This window comes from Dendrobates tinctorius, unplaced genomic scaffold (genome assembly GCF_039654945.1).
Source record: "Dendrobates tinctorius isolate UK_male_01 unplaced genomic scaffold, ASM3965494v1 ptg000133l, whole genome shotgun sequence".
Classification (NCBI taxonomy): Eukaryota; Metazoa; Chordata; class Amphibia; order Anura; family Dendrobatidae; genus Dendrobates; species Dendrobates tinctorius.
Window position 1 is genome coordinate 43,467,293 of NW_027361801.1, and position 16,446 is coordinate 43,483,738.

Consider the following 16,446-nt stretch of genomic DNA (forward strand, 5'->3'; position numbering starts at 1 on the left):
ATTTTTTATTTAGATTTAAAAAGGAAATTTTGCTAAGTTTTCAAGTGCAGCCATAGGACTAATGAACCTCAGCTCCCCAGTGCATGGTTTATATAGGTTTATTTATCTTTGGTATAAACAATTTACAGGTTTTCGATTTATTTATAGCAGCAGTGCACCATAGGTGGAGGCGCCCAATGTATTTCCCATTTTAAAGAGGACCTTTTGCCACTTTTAGTATAGTAAACTTCCCACATCAAGGAATAGTGACTGCAGAGCTTAGTAAAATCTTGTATTTATGTTTTAATTTCTCCTCTCCATTGCAGAGATATTTGTTTGTTAATTTAGGTTGTAATTTATGATAATTCCAAGAAAGCATAACCAGAGGTTTGTCTTTGGGGGCGTGTACTTTTTCACCTGCATGAGGTTGACGAATAATAAATAGGAAGCATCTTGTAGTGGAAAAAAGAACACGCCCCTAAATAATCTTAAAGCAGGCGCTCTCCTGTGTGAGACATGTAATGACAGACAGCCCTGCTCTCAACCCTGTTCTATGCATGTGAACTGAGTGTGATTACAAATGCCTGCAGCTCTCTTAGGCCTGTTTCACACTTCCGTTTTTGTGTCCGCCAAACGGATCCGTTTCCGTTTTTTTGACGGAAACTGATGCAAACGGATCCGTTTTTAAAAAAACGGATCCGTTTTTTTGACGGATCCGCGGTAACCACTAATGGAAGTCTATGGGACAAAAAAACGGATCCTGCAAAAAAATGGCGGATCCGTTTTTTTACGGAAACCAACGGATTTTGACGGATTTGAAAAAACGGAAGTGTGAAACAGGCCTATGGTGATCAGCGTGAGTGTGTGTACAGGGAATACTGCAGAGCTGAATGTGATTACAAACACTTCCAGCTTTCATCTCATGGAAGTTAATACTTCTGTTCCCCCACACTAACTGATGTGAGATCAGAATGGAAGTGTTTCTAATCACACTCAACTTTGCTATATCTACACTGAGTAGGTGCAAAGATCAGGGTTGAGAGCAAGGCTGTCGGTCATTACATGTCTCACCCAGGAGAAAATCTATTCTAAGCCTATTTAGGGGTGTGTTTTTTCCCCTGCATGATGCCTCCTGCTCATGATTGGTGAATATCATGCAGGAGAAAAAGTACACACCTCTAGACATAAAGCTCTGGTAATAACCCGTTGGACTTATCATGATTTATAACCAAAATTTTACAAGTTAATATCTCCACAACTGAGATGAGAAATTAACTAATAAAAACTATGTTTTACTCAGCTGTGCAGCCACTGTTCCTTGATTTTGCTAGTTTAACGTTCTAAAACTGGTGAAAAGTCCTCCTTAAGCATTGCAATTGGTATTTAGAATTATAATTTACCTTTTTTTAACCCCTTCCTGACATCCGACGTACTATCCCGTCCATGGGACCCGGGCCCCTATGCCCATGGACGGGATAGTACGTCTACCGCGATCAGCGGCGCCCACGTGGTGAGCACCGCTGATCGCGGCCGGGTGTCAGCTGATTATCACAGCTGACACCCGGCCCAATGTGTCAGGGGCGGTCACGGACCGCCCCCGACACGTTAACCCCTTGCACACCGCGATCAAACATGATCGCGGTGTACCGGGGGTTAAAGGGAAGCATCGGCAGGGAGGGGGCTCCCTCCGTGCTTCCCTGAGCCCCCCACGGCAGCGCAATGTGCAGCGCTGCTGCCGGGGGCTCCTTTCCTGCAGGCCCCCGAATCCAAGATGGCGACGGGGGCCTTCGGGGGCCTGCAGGAAGCTGGCTTCCTCAGTGCCTGCAAAGCGCAGGCATGAGGAAGCCTTGTGCACTGCCTGTGACAGATCGCTGATCTGTCACAGTGATCTGTGATGTGACAGATCAGCGATCTGTCACAGGACAGTGATGTCCCACCTGGGACTATTTAATAAAGTAAAAAAAAAATAAAAATAAAGTGTTAAAATAATTTAAAAAAAATCGCCAAATAAATTACAAAAAAAAAAAAAATATTCCCCCAAATAAATCCATTTTTTGAAAAAAAAAGCAAAAAAAAACAATAAAAGTACACATATTAGGTATCGCCGCGTCCGTAACGACCCGCCCTATAAAACTGTCCCATTAGTTAACCCCTTTAGCGAACCCCTTAAAAAATAAAAATAAAAAACGAAGCAAAAAATAATGATTTATTATCATACTGCCAAACAAAAAGTGTAATAACGCGCGATCAAAAAGACGCATATAAATATCCATGGTACCGCTGAAAACGTCATCTTGTCCCGCAAAAAACGAGCCACCACACAGCATCATCAGCGAAAAAATAAAAAGTTATAGCTCGCAGAATAAAGCGATGCAAAAATAATTATTTTTTATATAAAATAGTTTTCATTGCATAAAACCGACAGAACATAAAAAAACGACCTAAATGAGGCATCGCTGTAACCGTACCGACCCGAAGAATAAAACCGCTTTATCAATTTTACCGCACGTGGAACGGTGTAAACGCACCCCCCCAAAAGAAATTCATGAAACGCTGGTTTTTGTTCATTCTGCGTCCCAAAAATCGGAATAAAAAGCGATCAAAAAATGTCACGTGCCCGAAAATGGTACCAATAAAAACGTCAACTCGTCCCGCAAAAAATAAGACCTCACATGACTCGGTAGATCAAAATACGGAAAAATTATAGCTCTCAATATGTGGTGATGCAAAAACTATTTTTACAATAAAAAGAGTCTTTTAGCGTGCGACAGCCGCCAAACATAAAAACCGCCATAAATAGTAAATCAAAAAATGATTTTTTTATTTTCACGTCCGAGCATTATAAAATTCTGTGATGCACTTGGGGGTTCAAAGTGCTCACCACACATCTAGATAAGTTCCGTGGGGGGTCTAGTGTCCAAAATGGGGTCACTTGTGGGGAGTTTCAATAGTTTAGGTACATCAGGGGCTCTCCAAACGCACATGACACCCGCAGACCATTCCATCAAAGTCTGCATTCCAAAACGTCACTACTTCCCTTCCGAGCCCCGACGTGTGTCCATACAGTAGTTTTCTCCCACATTTGGGGTGTCAGCGTACTCATGACAAATTGGACAACAACTTTTGGGGTCCAATTTCTCCTGTTACCCTTGGGAAAATGAAAAAATTGGGGACTAATTGATCATGTTTGTGGAAAAAATACGATTTTTTTATTTTCATGCCCGGGCATTATAAACTTCTGTGAAGCCCTTGGGGGTTCAAAGTGCTCACCACACATCTAGATAAGTTCCTTAGGGGGTCTCGTTTCCAAAATGGGGTCATTTGTGGGGGGTTTCCACTGTTTAGGTACATTAGGGGCTCTCCAAAGGCAACATGACACCCGCAGACCATTCCATCAAAGTCTGCATTCCAAAACGTCACTACTTCCCTTCCGAGCCCCGACGTGTGTCCATACAGTAGTTTTCTCCCACATATGGGGTATCAGCATACTCAGGACAAATTGGACAACAACTTTTGGGGTCCAATTTCTCCTGGTACCCTTGGGAAAATAAAAAAATGGTGACTAAAAGATCATGTTTGTGGAAAAAATACAAATTTTTTATTTTCACGCCCGGGCGTTATAAACTTCTGTGAAGCACTGGGGGATTCAAAGTTCTCACCACACATCTAGATAAGTTCCTTGGGGGGTCTAGTTTCCAAAATGGTGTCATTTGTGGGGGGTTTCCACTGTTTTGGTACATCAGGGGTTTTCCAATCGCGACATGGTGTCCGATCTCAATTCCAGCCAAAAACGTCAAATGGCGCTGCTTCCCTTTCGAGCTCTGCCATGCGCCCAAATAGTGGTTTACCCCCACATGTGGGGTATCAGCGTACTCAGGACAAATTGCACAATAACTTTTAGGGTCCTGTTACGCTTGGAAATATAAGAATTGAGGGTGAAAAGATCATTTTTGTGGAAAAAATATGATTTTTTAATTGTACGGCTTTATGTTATAAACTTCTGTGAAGCCCTTGGGGGTTCAAAGTTCTCACCACACATCTAGATAAGTTCCTTAGGGGGTCTAGTTTCCAAAATGGTGTCATTTGTGGGGGGTTTCCACTGTTTTGGTACATCAGGGGTTTTCCAATCGCGACATGATGTCCGATCTCAATTCCAGCCAAAACGTCAAATGGCGCTGCTTCCCTTTCGAGCTCTGCTATGCGCCCAAATAGTGGTTTACCCCCACATGTGGGGTATCAGCGTACTCAGGACAAATTGCACAATAACTTTTAGGGTCCTGTTACGCTTGGGAAAATAAAAATTGGGGTGAAAAGATCATTTTTGTGGAAAAAATATGATTTTTTAATTGTACTGCTGTACGTTATAAACTTCTGTAAAGCCCTTGTGGGTTCAAAGTTCTCACCACATATCTAGATAAGTTCCTTGGGGGGTCTAGTTTCCAAAATGGGGTCACTTGTAGGGGGTTTCCACTGTTTAGGTACATCAGGGACTCTCCAAATGTGACATGGCGTCCGATCTGAATTCCAGACAATTTTGCATTGAAAAAGTTAAACGGCGCTCCTTCCATTTTGAGCTTTGCCATGCGCCAAAACAGTCGTTCCCCCCCACATATCAGGTATCAGCGTACTCAGGACAAATTGCACAATAACTTTTGCAGTCCAATTTCTCCTGTTACCCTTGGTAAAATAAAAAAAATTGAACCTGAAGTACTTTTTTTGTGAAAAAAAGTTAGATGTTCATTTTTTTTAAATGTTCAAAAAAATTCCTGTGACGCACCTAAAGGGTTACTAAACTTCTTGAATGTGGTTTTGAGCACCTTAAGGGGTGAAGTTTTTAGAATGATGTCACTTTTGGGTATTTTCTATCATATAGACCCCTCAAAGTGGCTTCAAATGTGATGCGGTCCCTAAAAATAAAATGGTGTTGTAAAAATGAGAAATCGCTGGTCAACTTTTAACCCTTATAACTTCCTAAAATTGAGCTGATGTAAAGTAAACATGTGGGAAATGTTAGTTATCAAGTTTTTTGGGTGCCATATCTCTGTGATTTAAGGGCATAAAAATTCAAAGTTGGAAAATTGCGAAATTTTCAAAATTTTCGCCAAATTTCCATTTTTCTCACAAATAAACGCAAGTTATTTGAATGAAATTTTACCACTAACATGAAGTACAATATGTTACGAGAAAACATTGTCAGAATCACCGGGATCCATGGAAGCGTTCCAGAGTTATGACCTCATAAAGGTACAGTGGTCAGAATTGTAAAAATTGGCCCGGTCATGAACGTGCAAACCACCCTTGGGGGTGAAGGGGTTAATACTGCACAATTGGTTAGACTGTGGGGAATAATAGCACACTGGCCTAAATTGCTTTCTGTGGCTCAATGTGATGCGTCCATGGTCGAAACATCATGTTGCTCGTGCGAACTGGTCTGACTGACATATTGTTGCATTACAATAGATGATAACATGATATTAAATTTTAGGTCCTTATGACACAAGATACATTTAAAGCACATCGATCATAACGCTATGTCTCCATGTTCAGGATTCCCTGCGCTTTGGACCCAGCGGATACCCCGCTCAGCCCTAAGCGCTGCCACCTATTGTACGCGCGGTGATTCTGGATGTGTTCATTAAACACATGCGGAATTACCGCTTCGTATTCATAGACTGGGTTATTTATCTTGCGGAGACAGAGTGTCTTCGCAAGATAAATAGACATGCTGCGGTCTGGAAAGATGCGCCACATGTCCAGTTACGCAGGGCCGCCGCATGCGGGCCTGGACGCATAGTGGAGATGGGATTTCATAAAATCTCTTCCACTATGCTGTAACATCTGGCCGCTGTGGATTGGACGCTGCGGCTGTACGTAGTGTCCAATCCGCAGCAAATCCTGAAGGTTTCCTGACCATGGAAACATAGCCTTACAATCCCTGCTTAGGCATCTGTGGATAGATATTAATAATTTTCAGTAATAGTGGAGGCACAACTATCTTGTCTTACCTACATATTTTAGGTCTTTTGTCTTCTCTGTGTTTGGAAATATTTTGGTTTCCCCTTAACTATTATTTTGCCTGGTATCTTAACCGTGCTTGAAGTCATTTGGTTGCTTGGCTTAACATAAAATTCTGGTTCCAACTTGCAAATTATTTATATCTTCACATTTTGTGTGATCACAGCGAGAGATTAGGTTTGCCAAGATATCGTCTAGAGAAAAGTTCCTGAAGACAATCCTATGACAATGGTCTCAAATTGGATGCGCTCCAGCGGCTGTGAAACTGCAACTCCTAGAAAAGCCCGTACATGTTGAGAAAACTGGGAGCTGTAGTTTTCCAACTGCTGTAGATGCACCGTTGTCTAAAATGATAATAATGGCAATGTAACAATTGTATCATATCACTAATTAATATTGAATGATATATCTTTGTATAAATGGCATGAATAAAGGAATTTTTCAAAATTGTTAATCTACATTCTTCAACATTGAAATTGCAACATCAAGAAGGAAAATTTGTGAAATTATGGAAATCACAGGTTGGATAGACATATTAATGATATGCAAATGAGAATAAAATATACACAATATTTTCAACTGTCAGTGAGCATTATAGGGGCAGAATGTGCTGAGCAGAGACCAGCTCCACCCCGAAAGTAATATCTGTTTCAGGGGAGGGGATGGTCTGTGCTCTCCTTGCTTCTTGCATTCTCTCCTTATAATGTCTGCTCTCTTGCCAAATTGTCTTTTCCCATTAGAGTTAGAGAGGGAGTGCACTGTCACTGTGCATTGAAAAGAATACTGCACAGTGACAAGGGAGCGCGTACTGAGCATATCTTAGAATTGACAATTGGCGCATGCTCAGTATAGCAGGGAATAACCCAGTCCATGAAACGGATGTCACTGATGACACTTTGTTTCAGGCTGGGGGCAGTCATCGCAGCTTCTGCCCAAATGATGTCCAGTTTGAGCATGCTCTGGGGTTCTCAAACGAAGCGTTATTAAAACTCAGTTACAGAGAGTAGAGCAGGAATGATAGGGACTTTTATAGTATATTAGAAAAGAGATTAGATTATTACAATAAATAGATATTTAAGATTAAAATGAATATTAGTTTCGGACCATTACTTTAATGGTTGCTTGAGGAATGTTCTGTCTCCCTGAAAGCACTTGGGCAAATCATCAAGATCCAGTGCAGGCAGTTCCCTTTGCAGTTGATGACCAATTATGTCTCCGATTTGCTCAATGGGAAACATGTACGAAGACTTCAAAGTTTCTCAGGAGCCATTTTTTAACATAACAATGGCAGGAAGGATGTTACTCATATCACTGTGAGCAACCTGTTTGGCATAAGCATGCTTACCATGGCCTGCAGCATCTCCTTAATCGTATCCCATCGAGCACATCTGGGAGATCATTGGACAGCCAATGCAAAGGGAGGTGCCAGCGGTGGATTTTGATGATTTGTTTTCTAAGTGCATTCAGCAAAGCAGAACATTCCTCAGACAACCATTAATAACATCATAGATAGAAGCAAAGGCACTTTTATTTGATACTGAATATATTGAGATGTTTTGTACAATTTATTTCTATTTTTTCATCATTTGCATTTCATTAACATGTCTATCAATCCTGTGATTTCCATGATTCCATCACTTTTCCTTATTGGTGTTGCGATTTCAATGTTTAGAAGTGTATATAAGCTATATGTATTCATTTCTGCAAGGGTATACGTTTTCATTTTCTGCTGAATAACTATTTTATCTTCCGGTTCTGTAACATTTATCTTCCTGCTGTAACTTTAATAGACAGAGCGATAAGCCTCTAAAAGCCACTTGATGATACAAATCTATTCATTGTGCTGCAAAATATACTGTATAGACCATATGTGGTCATACCAAAGATTATATTTTGGAGTCAGACATAATGAACATGCTAGAAGCCGCTAATCCCTTGTCAAGAACATTTCTATTTAACACCTGTAGTCAAATAAACAGGCTTGTGTACTGATTGCAGTTGACTGTGGGGCTTAAATGGCATTATAAATCAATCGCTAAACAGTGCCACACCTATTCACAGGTTGTGAATGGTATTGCTCCTCGGCTTGATTAACTTGAAGAAGCCCATTTACTGAAAGAAAGCAGCCATGTTTTTCTCAGCTTGTACAGCCCCTGCAGATCAGTAGCATGACAAATAATCATATAGCCCCACATCAAGAATTAAGAAGCATTCCATTTAATTTCTTTTCTGATAAACTTATGTAAATATTAGTGTATTAATATATTGTCATCTCCTCCGATGTCCAGCACCATTCCGCTCCTCTTCTGAGTTACATGACGGCAATTCAGACTCTCCAGAACACATTTGGGTCTATTTGTGACCTGGAAGTGATTTTACAATGTAAGTATATAGAGTGTTATAACGAGGCGCTGAGAGAACTGGAGAGTCTGAATTGCTGCCATGTGACCCAGGAAAGGAGCCGGATGGTGCTGGACACCGGAAGAGAAGACTATTGGTGAGTATACTGGCACACTGACACCTCATTGGGTGGGCTTATTTAAGAGGGGACCCAACCCTACCCCGAATACTATGAGCAGTTAACGTGTTGAGGACAAGAGGTTTAAGGGACTCTGACAGCACAAAATGACTGTTCAAACCAAGTGCAGGCGCATGGCAATTAGTTTAGTGCAATGGAACGACCTTCAGCTGCTTGTCAGCTCTCATGCATGACTACTAGTTATCTTACATCAGTCCCTCTAATTAGATTAGGACTCACAAAATACCTGCCAAGCATGAATGATACTTGTGAATACCTGGCAACCGGTGATGGACGCCATATTAGCAGCACTTCCCATCTGGAAAACTGCATTAAGGATCATATAAGTAGAATATTTTTATATGAGATCTAAAAGCACTAACATGTACAAAAGAAAAAAATTGTAAAAATCCCTTTGCCAGATGTTGGGATTTCATTTTCATGGAGTCAGCTTATATCCCATGTTACGTCAACCATGCCATGATCTCGTCTCTATTCTGTATAAAAAGAAATCACTTTACCAGGCATAAAGTTAGGGCTACGTGGCAATGTGTGTTGCACGACATTGAAATCGCAGTGTCCTATTGCAACAACGCATCTAATGACCTCCTATGGTGTCGCATTGTGACCTGCAAGAAATTATTCCAAATCTTGGTGGATTTTCTGTTGCTGCTTGCAACTTATTTGTGAGTTCGCTAATATTTTTTACATCACATTGCAGAGAAGTTGTAGAGATGTTTTTGGTCGAGCAACAGGTCTGAAAACTGCTGTTGCACGACATATAGCCTTAGCCGTATTGAACAAAATACATCAATAGGGCCACAGACCAATTAATATTGCAAGCCAAATACCGTAATTATATTTCCAGTCTATACATACACTAAAATACATATTAATATATGTCATCCTAAGATTCCATTTTGGCGATACATATCACAGTGATGTATCAGATATTCTGCTTGGACTTCTGACATCGCCATTGCATTTCCTATTACCAACCTTGCCTATTTAGACATCCAACTATTGTATCTCGTAAGCAGTTTCTAATACTGACCCAGAAGAAATAGATTTGTGGAAAGAAATGTACAAACAAGTTGTTAACAATCTGAACAGAAAGAGGTAACTCTGGGTCATCAAAACTAAATGGAGAAAGTTGTGTAGAAATAGGCCATGCTTTGTAGTCGCGTTATTCGTTCTGTCCCTTCATTCCAGTGAACATGAAACCAATGAATATTTTTCGACAATGACAGATCTTCAAGTGCTACAAGAAATTCAATCAAGCCACATACATATCTTATTTTCTTCATGTTCCACTTAACAGCAGCCATCACTTCTCATCCATTGTCTTCAATAACCTGGTCTCATTGGCCATGAAAGGCTGTAGCCTAATTCCTTTCCTCTAATTCCTCTAATCACTTTATTAAAATTGACCACTGGTGTCCAGAACAATTGATGTCATGGAGAGCAATATGACATGCTTTAGGCAGAGCAGATTAGAAGAAGGAAAAAGCAATATTGGTGGAGATGTAACAGAGCGAAGAATATGGTAGTATAATGGAGTGGCGTATTTCTTGTATTGCAAAACAATACAGGGTGGCCCATGGAAAAGTACCCAATCTCCAATACCTGTGCAACTTACTTGGAAGAGGCAATGCACCCCATGTGCATCATTGCTGCCTTATTTTGCCTCCTTCTGGTGCACACTGTGTCTGAAAGACTGTGCTCTCACTGGAAGGCTATGCGGGAACCTGATTGATCACGGAAATGCAAGAGGCCTTCACCGACAAGTTCTCAGGAACAAAACCACCAGCTAAATCACCAGCTAAATGTTGCATTCAGAATGTGGTTCAGAAATGGCATTAAACCGGTTCATACGCAAAAAGGAAGAAACTGAGGCCACAGTGGCTGAAAACCTGGATGAAATTCAGTAGGCTACTTCTCCATGGGCCAATCTGTAGTTAACATTTATCTCTAATACATCTGTAGATCACTATGAATACTTGTATAGACATTACGTTAGAGAGATGCATAGATTCATATTTATGTTAATGATTTATTAATTGTAGGGTATTATAATGCATGAGAGGAAGAAATCCTTTTTCCGTAGCTCAAACTTATATTAATAGGTTTGAGCACACAAGTGAATAGAGGTATGTATTTACCATAAGGCTGGCCAAAGCGCCAATTTTTGCACACTGAAAACACAAAACTTAAGAGGTCAGTGAGAACATAGTAAGACCAGTAGAGTGTGACACATTGACCAGCATGACCAATTTAAAGAGGTAACTTGCCAGAAATATGTACTTTTTAATGTTGCGTAAATGCCGGTGTTCTCCTGAACAAGGCGCTATTTTTCTTTTGTTCCTGTGCCTTTCCTTTTCTGAGATATGGCCTTCTCTTCACTATAAGTAAATTATGTCTTGTAAGCCAAGTGGGCATGGTCCTCAACACTTTTCTGTAGCAGTCTTCTTGAGGATCACACCACTATGGCTAGCAAGATTGAATGTACAGTATATACAGGGACACATTTGCCATATCTTAGGAATGAGAAGTGTGGGAGCAAAAGAAAACCAACACCAGACTCTAGGATATACAGCAGATTAAAAAAATTACATATTTATATCAAGTTACAGGTCGTCTTAAAGCAGCAATAGTGATCATCTTGGTATCATACCTAATACCAAAACAAAGACGCTACACATAGAAATCCTGCCTATATCCAAAATGCCCAAAGGAACACATCCAGTTCTCTTTGAAGTACAGTGTTATTTTATTAGGTCACAAAAGACAAAACCATCAACACAAAGACCATCATTTAAAAGCATACAGAAATATTATGGGGTTTGTATTATTTTTTATTTATTTATGTGTAGCGGTGTCTTATTCCACAGTGCTTTACAGACATCTTTATTTCTGTTCCCATTGGGGCTCACAATCTAAATTCCCTATCAGTATGTCTTTGGAATGTGGGTGGAAACTGGAGAATCCAAAGGAAACCCACCAGTGGCGTAGCAACTGTTTGTGGCGCCCGGGGCGGTCGAAAAATTTGCCGCCCCTTTGGTCAATGATAATCCGGATTCCGGAAGCATCTGAAGAGCCCACACTACACTCAAAGATATAATTTTTAGTCTGCTACTAAAGGTACAGTCACACTTAGCGATCTACCAGTGATATGACGCGGTCAGGATCGCTGGTACATCGCTAAGTGGTCGCTAGTGAGCTGCCACACAGGCAGATCTCACCAGCGACATCGCTGGGGACGGGGGTCGCTACTTACCAGTCAGACGTGGCGATCCTACGTCCTCCCGCCCGGCTCCACGCTCGTCGCTCGTCTCGCCGCAGGAAGCTGACGACGAGAAACAGTCCTGGACGTTCTCGCGCGATCAGCGATAATCAGCGGGGGAGCGGGTCGTAGGTAAGTATCACACACAGCGATGTCGCTAGCAATATCACTATATCGTCACAAGTTATAGCGATATTGCTAGCGATATCACTTAGTGTGACAGTACCTTTACTCTGCTGTTATTATTTCTAAATTTCTAGACTTTCATCTTCTTGCAGTTCTCTATATATACACGGGTATAGGATGTGTATGAAATCCAGCAGACCTGTGTATGCGGTCATACATGATGAGAGAGGAACCCCGGCCCCTGCACTCGGCTGGGGGCCACCGTACGGCTGTGTACTTAAGGAGCATCCCCAGAATGACAACCGATGGCGGCGGTGTGACATCACATCACTACGACCATTAGACAGGACGGCTAGATGAGGTCTCCACCATCATCATCTACGACGCAGGACAGAACGTGAACACTGCAGATGATTGGTGGCATTGGACTGGCTGCAGCGGTCACGCGACACCCCTTCCAGACATTGATGACCATAGATTGCCCAAGACTCTGCTGTGAGCGTGATGAGCGGCGCTGATCCAGGGGGCAAGAATAGGATTTGGGGGTCTCGGCTTAATTATTCCACCTTGGACCCAACAATAAGTGATGGAAATCCCCTTAAACTGTGGTGTAGAGATGAGGAGACCACCCAGCACCGGCCTCACTATCAGGGGGCGCAGAGAATTGCCCCATTTATATCACATCAGGACTACAACCCCCAGCAGACACCCCCACAGTAATGTGCCTGCCCCACACCCCAGGACGCAAGTAATGAGGGGAAGAGAACTGGTGACAGTACAGACCCCAAGGAGCCCTTGTGGGGTCCCAGACGAGGACTGTGGGCTGTCAGTGTGTGCGCCCACCTCCACCTGCCCTGCTGTACTGGGCACAGGAATGGCGCTGGTGTCGGGCACTCACACACCACCGGAGACCTCTCACCTAGTCAGACGACGGCTCCGCCATGAATGAATGGGGCCTCGGCCCGTCCTCCCGGGAAGGCTGCCAGCGTCCCCACTTCCTCCACAGCCCCCAGCGCCGAAGCCGCCTCAGTACCGAGGAGCAAAGGCTGGAGGGGGCGGGACGCTGCTGAACGACGTCACAGCCCGCCCCTTCTATCGATGGCGAACAGGCCGCTCTGCTCAGCCTCATGTGCCCGCACACAGGCCGGCCCGATGCTGCTGCACTGTGCCTCCGCGCTTCTCCCACAGAGGAGATGAATTGCTGCTGCTGCCGCGCCGCCCCCACACACGTGCCGCCTGGGGCGGACCGCCCCCCCCGCCCCCCCCACGCCAAGCCACTGAAACCCACACAGACACGAGGAGAACATACAATCTCCTTGCAGATGTTGCCATGGTGGGATTTGAACTCAGGAGCCCGGTGCTCCAAGGCTGCAGTGTTAACCACTGAGCCACAGGGTTTAATAGAGACCTACCAACAAGCAATGTCTTTAATTTGGGTTTCGGGGTTCCCTATATACTCCCTCATAAGTCAGTAAAATTACAAAATGCACATCTATATGCTAAATTAATTGCCACATATCATTAGGGTTAACTTATTACCAAAAATAGTAGGATAAAAAGTCTCAGATAATGTGACATTGAAATAAAAAGTGTCAGTGTCCAGTACTTACCAATGATAATAGGAATGGAGCATCAGTAGATGAAGTGTTTGCTGGTAAAAGGACTCAAGCATATCACTGCCGCCACAGCTTCCTCAGGGGTCGCCTTTATGATGGATACATACTTTACATGTAAAAACAGTACATTATAATTACAAAATTGCATCTGATTTGATAGTGGTATCTACACCCTCAGAATATGTAGTTCATTAGTATAGTTTCTTCAGGTGTTATTAGAAATGTCTGCTGCAATAATTTGTCTTTGTAATTTTTCAATATTGGAGATTAGTAAAAGTCTTGTATTATCCTCACTGATATTCTTTTTTTCTTGTAGTATCCAGTAGTGAACTTAATAAGATAAAAGGATAAACCTAACTTTATATAAAATACTTGTGACTCATACACCTTAATTACATGTGCTACCTATGGGTTCTAGTATTTGCCTTTCATTGTGCTAGAATACCTTTCCAATAACTATCTTTTATGGTAATGATTCAAGGTTTACTGGATGCCATATATTTCATGATGGTACAAGTGTTCACATTTTCGACTAGGGAAAGCTAATTGGGTAACTTCAGAAGAGTATATCTATCCATCTAACCTATTCTAATGGCCTTATTGACTGTGACACCTGTAGTCTAGATACGACTGGTATCCCGCAGTTTTGAAGTTGGGAAACACAATCCTTGCAGAGAAAGAACCAGCATTTTACTCCACCACTTATATGTCTGTCTTAGTAAAAACTATAATCCCCAGTGTATATATCCTTTCATATCTTGGCTCTGTTAAATGTCGAGAAGCCACAAGTCTGTTGATCTTTGTACTTAGCCTTTCCTTTCAGTGTTTGAACAGCCTGTTTTCAGTTTCTTCTAGTGTTTTTTTCTTTTATATCGGCTGATTGAACCTCTGTGCTTTGGTAAACTTTTCAAAGCCAAAGTATTGTGCACCATTTTGGTGAGAACCTCATTTGTTAAAGACTAAATCCATAACTAAAGGTTACATTTCACTCCCAACACCAAGTGTTGTTAATCTGAGCTTAAAGATGTACAAAAAATATTGGTGAAGGAGATGGGTTCCATGGATACGTTATTATTTGCCTTCAGATCCATACTGTGAGCATTGTTTCCCCCAACAACTGAGTCCCATGCGCTTTTTAAAGGCATATACTGTAGAAATATAGAGGAACCTTTCTGAATAAGCCAAACTTAGAGCAGGTAACAAAGTGCAGTGTCCTCTATGGTGGACCAGCTGTGCCCATGGTCAACCATTCATTGACATGTATTACAATTCTACTGCAAGATGAAAGCATAGCCATAGGGTTTTATGTTGGACATCGGTACATCTAGCTTTGTGGTTTTAATATGAATCCTAAAATGCATTTCAATTGCAATCACTGGAAAGCGGCCTAATGCTTTGTTTTGGCATAAACACTATTTATTATACTTTCATATAGCGCCATAATTTTCCACAACACTTTACAAATATTGGCCTTACTGTACCCATTGGAGTTCAAAGTCCATTTTCCCTATCAGTATGTCTTTGGAGTAGGGGAGGAAACTGGAGAACCCAGAGGTAACTCATGCAAACATGGAGAGAGCATCTAAACTCCTTCCAGACATTATTCTTGGTGGGACTTCAACCTAGGACTGAAAACCTTCAGAAGAAAATTTGCTAGGTTATGGAATCCCAAGAAATATAGTTCCATAATTATAAATTTGAAAGGGTCATATGTGGAAATAATAGGGTTATGTAGATGGGCATTATTGCTCACATTGGTCCATATAGGAGCCTAGCTATACCCAAATTGATCTAAACAGCCTTCAAATCAACATGATGATTTCATAAAAAGTTCACAATTGTGACATTGAGACTTTTACATATAACACCTTCTTTCTTGTTCTTGTATTTATAGTGGAACTTCTCCAAAGACCATCTCTCAGAAGACTATCTCGCTATCTCCACCAAGTTTTCCCTGATAGATTTTCTCAATAAGGTTTCTTTGTAATCTGCCTTAATCTTAGCAAAAGTCGACTCTGGGATTGCGTTGTCCCATTCCATGAACTGTGTTATTTTAGACCTGAATATGCTATGCTATAGAACACATGTAGATATTTTTACAGAGTTATACTATTCTAACTTAATACTGGTGTTTTCCAAGATTATATATATATATATATATATATATATATATACACACTCTACAATATATATGTATATACAGCACAGACCAAAAGTTTGGACACACCTTCTCATTCAAAGAGTTTTCTTTATTTTCATGACTATGAAAATTGTAGATTCACGCTGAAGGCATCAAAACTATGAATTAACACATGTGGAATTATATAATTAACAAAAAAGTGTGAAACAACTGAAAATACTGTATGTCTTATATTCTAGGTTCTTCAAAGTAGCCACCTTTTGCTTTGATTACTGCTTTGCACACTCTTGGCTTTCTCTTGATGAGCTTCAAGAGGTAGTCACCAGAAATGGTTTTCACTTCACAGGTGTGCCCTGTCAGGTTTAATAAGTGGGTTTTCTTGCCTTATAAATGCGGTTGGGACCATCAGTTGTGTTGTGCAGAAGTTTGGTGGATACACAGCTGATTGTCCTACTGAATAGACTGTTAGAATTTGTATTATGGCAAGAAAAAGCAGCTAAGTAAAGAAAAACAAGTGGCCATCATTACTTTAAGAAATGAAGGTCAATCAGTCCGAAAAATTGGGAAAACTTTGGAAGTGTCCCCAAGTGCAGTGGCAAAAATCATCAAGCACTACAAAGAAACTGGCTCACATGAGTACCGGCCCAGGAAAGGAAGACCAAGAGTCACCTCTGCTGCAGAGGATAAGTTCATCCGAGTCACCAGCCTCAGAAATCGCAGGTTAACAGCAGCTCAGATTAGAGACCAGGTCAATGCCACACAGAGTTCT

General features: G+C 41.5%; 1 protein-coding gene across 1 annotated transcript in view; it reads left to right on the forward strand.

The window, feature by feature from the left end:
- The window catches only part of MAMLD1 (mastermind like domain containing 1), a 297,545-nt gene that overhangs the window by 141,201 nt on the left and 139,898 nt on the right, over positions 1-16,446 (forward strand). The gene's annotated exons all lie outside the window — the stretch shown is intronic.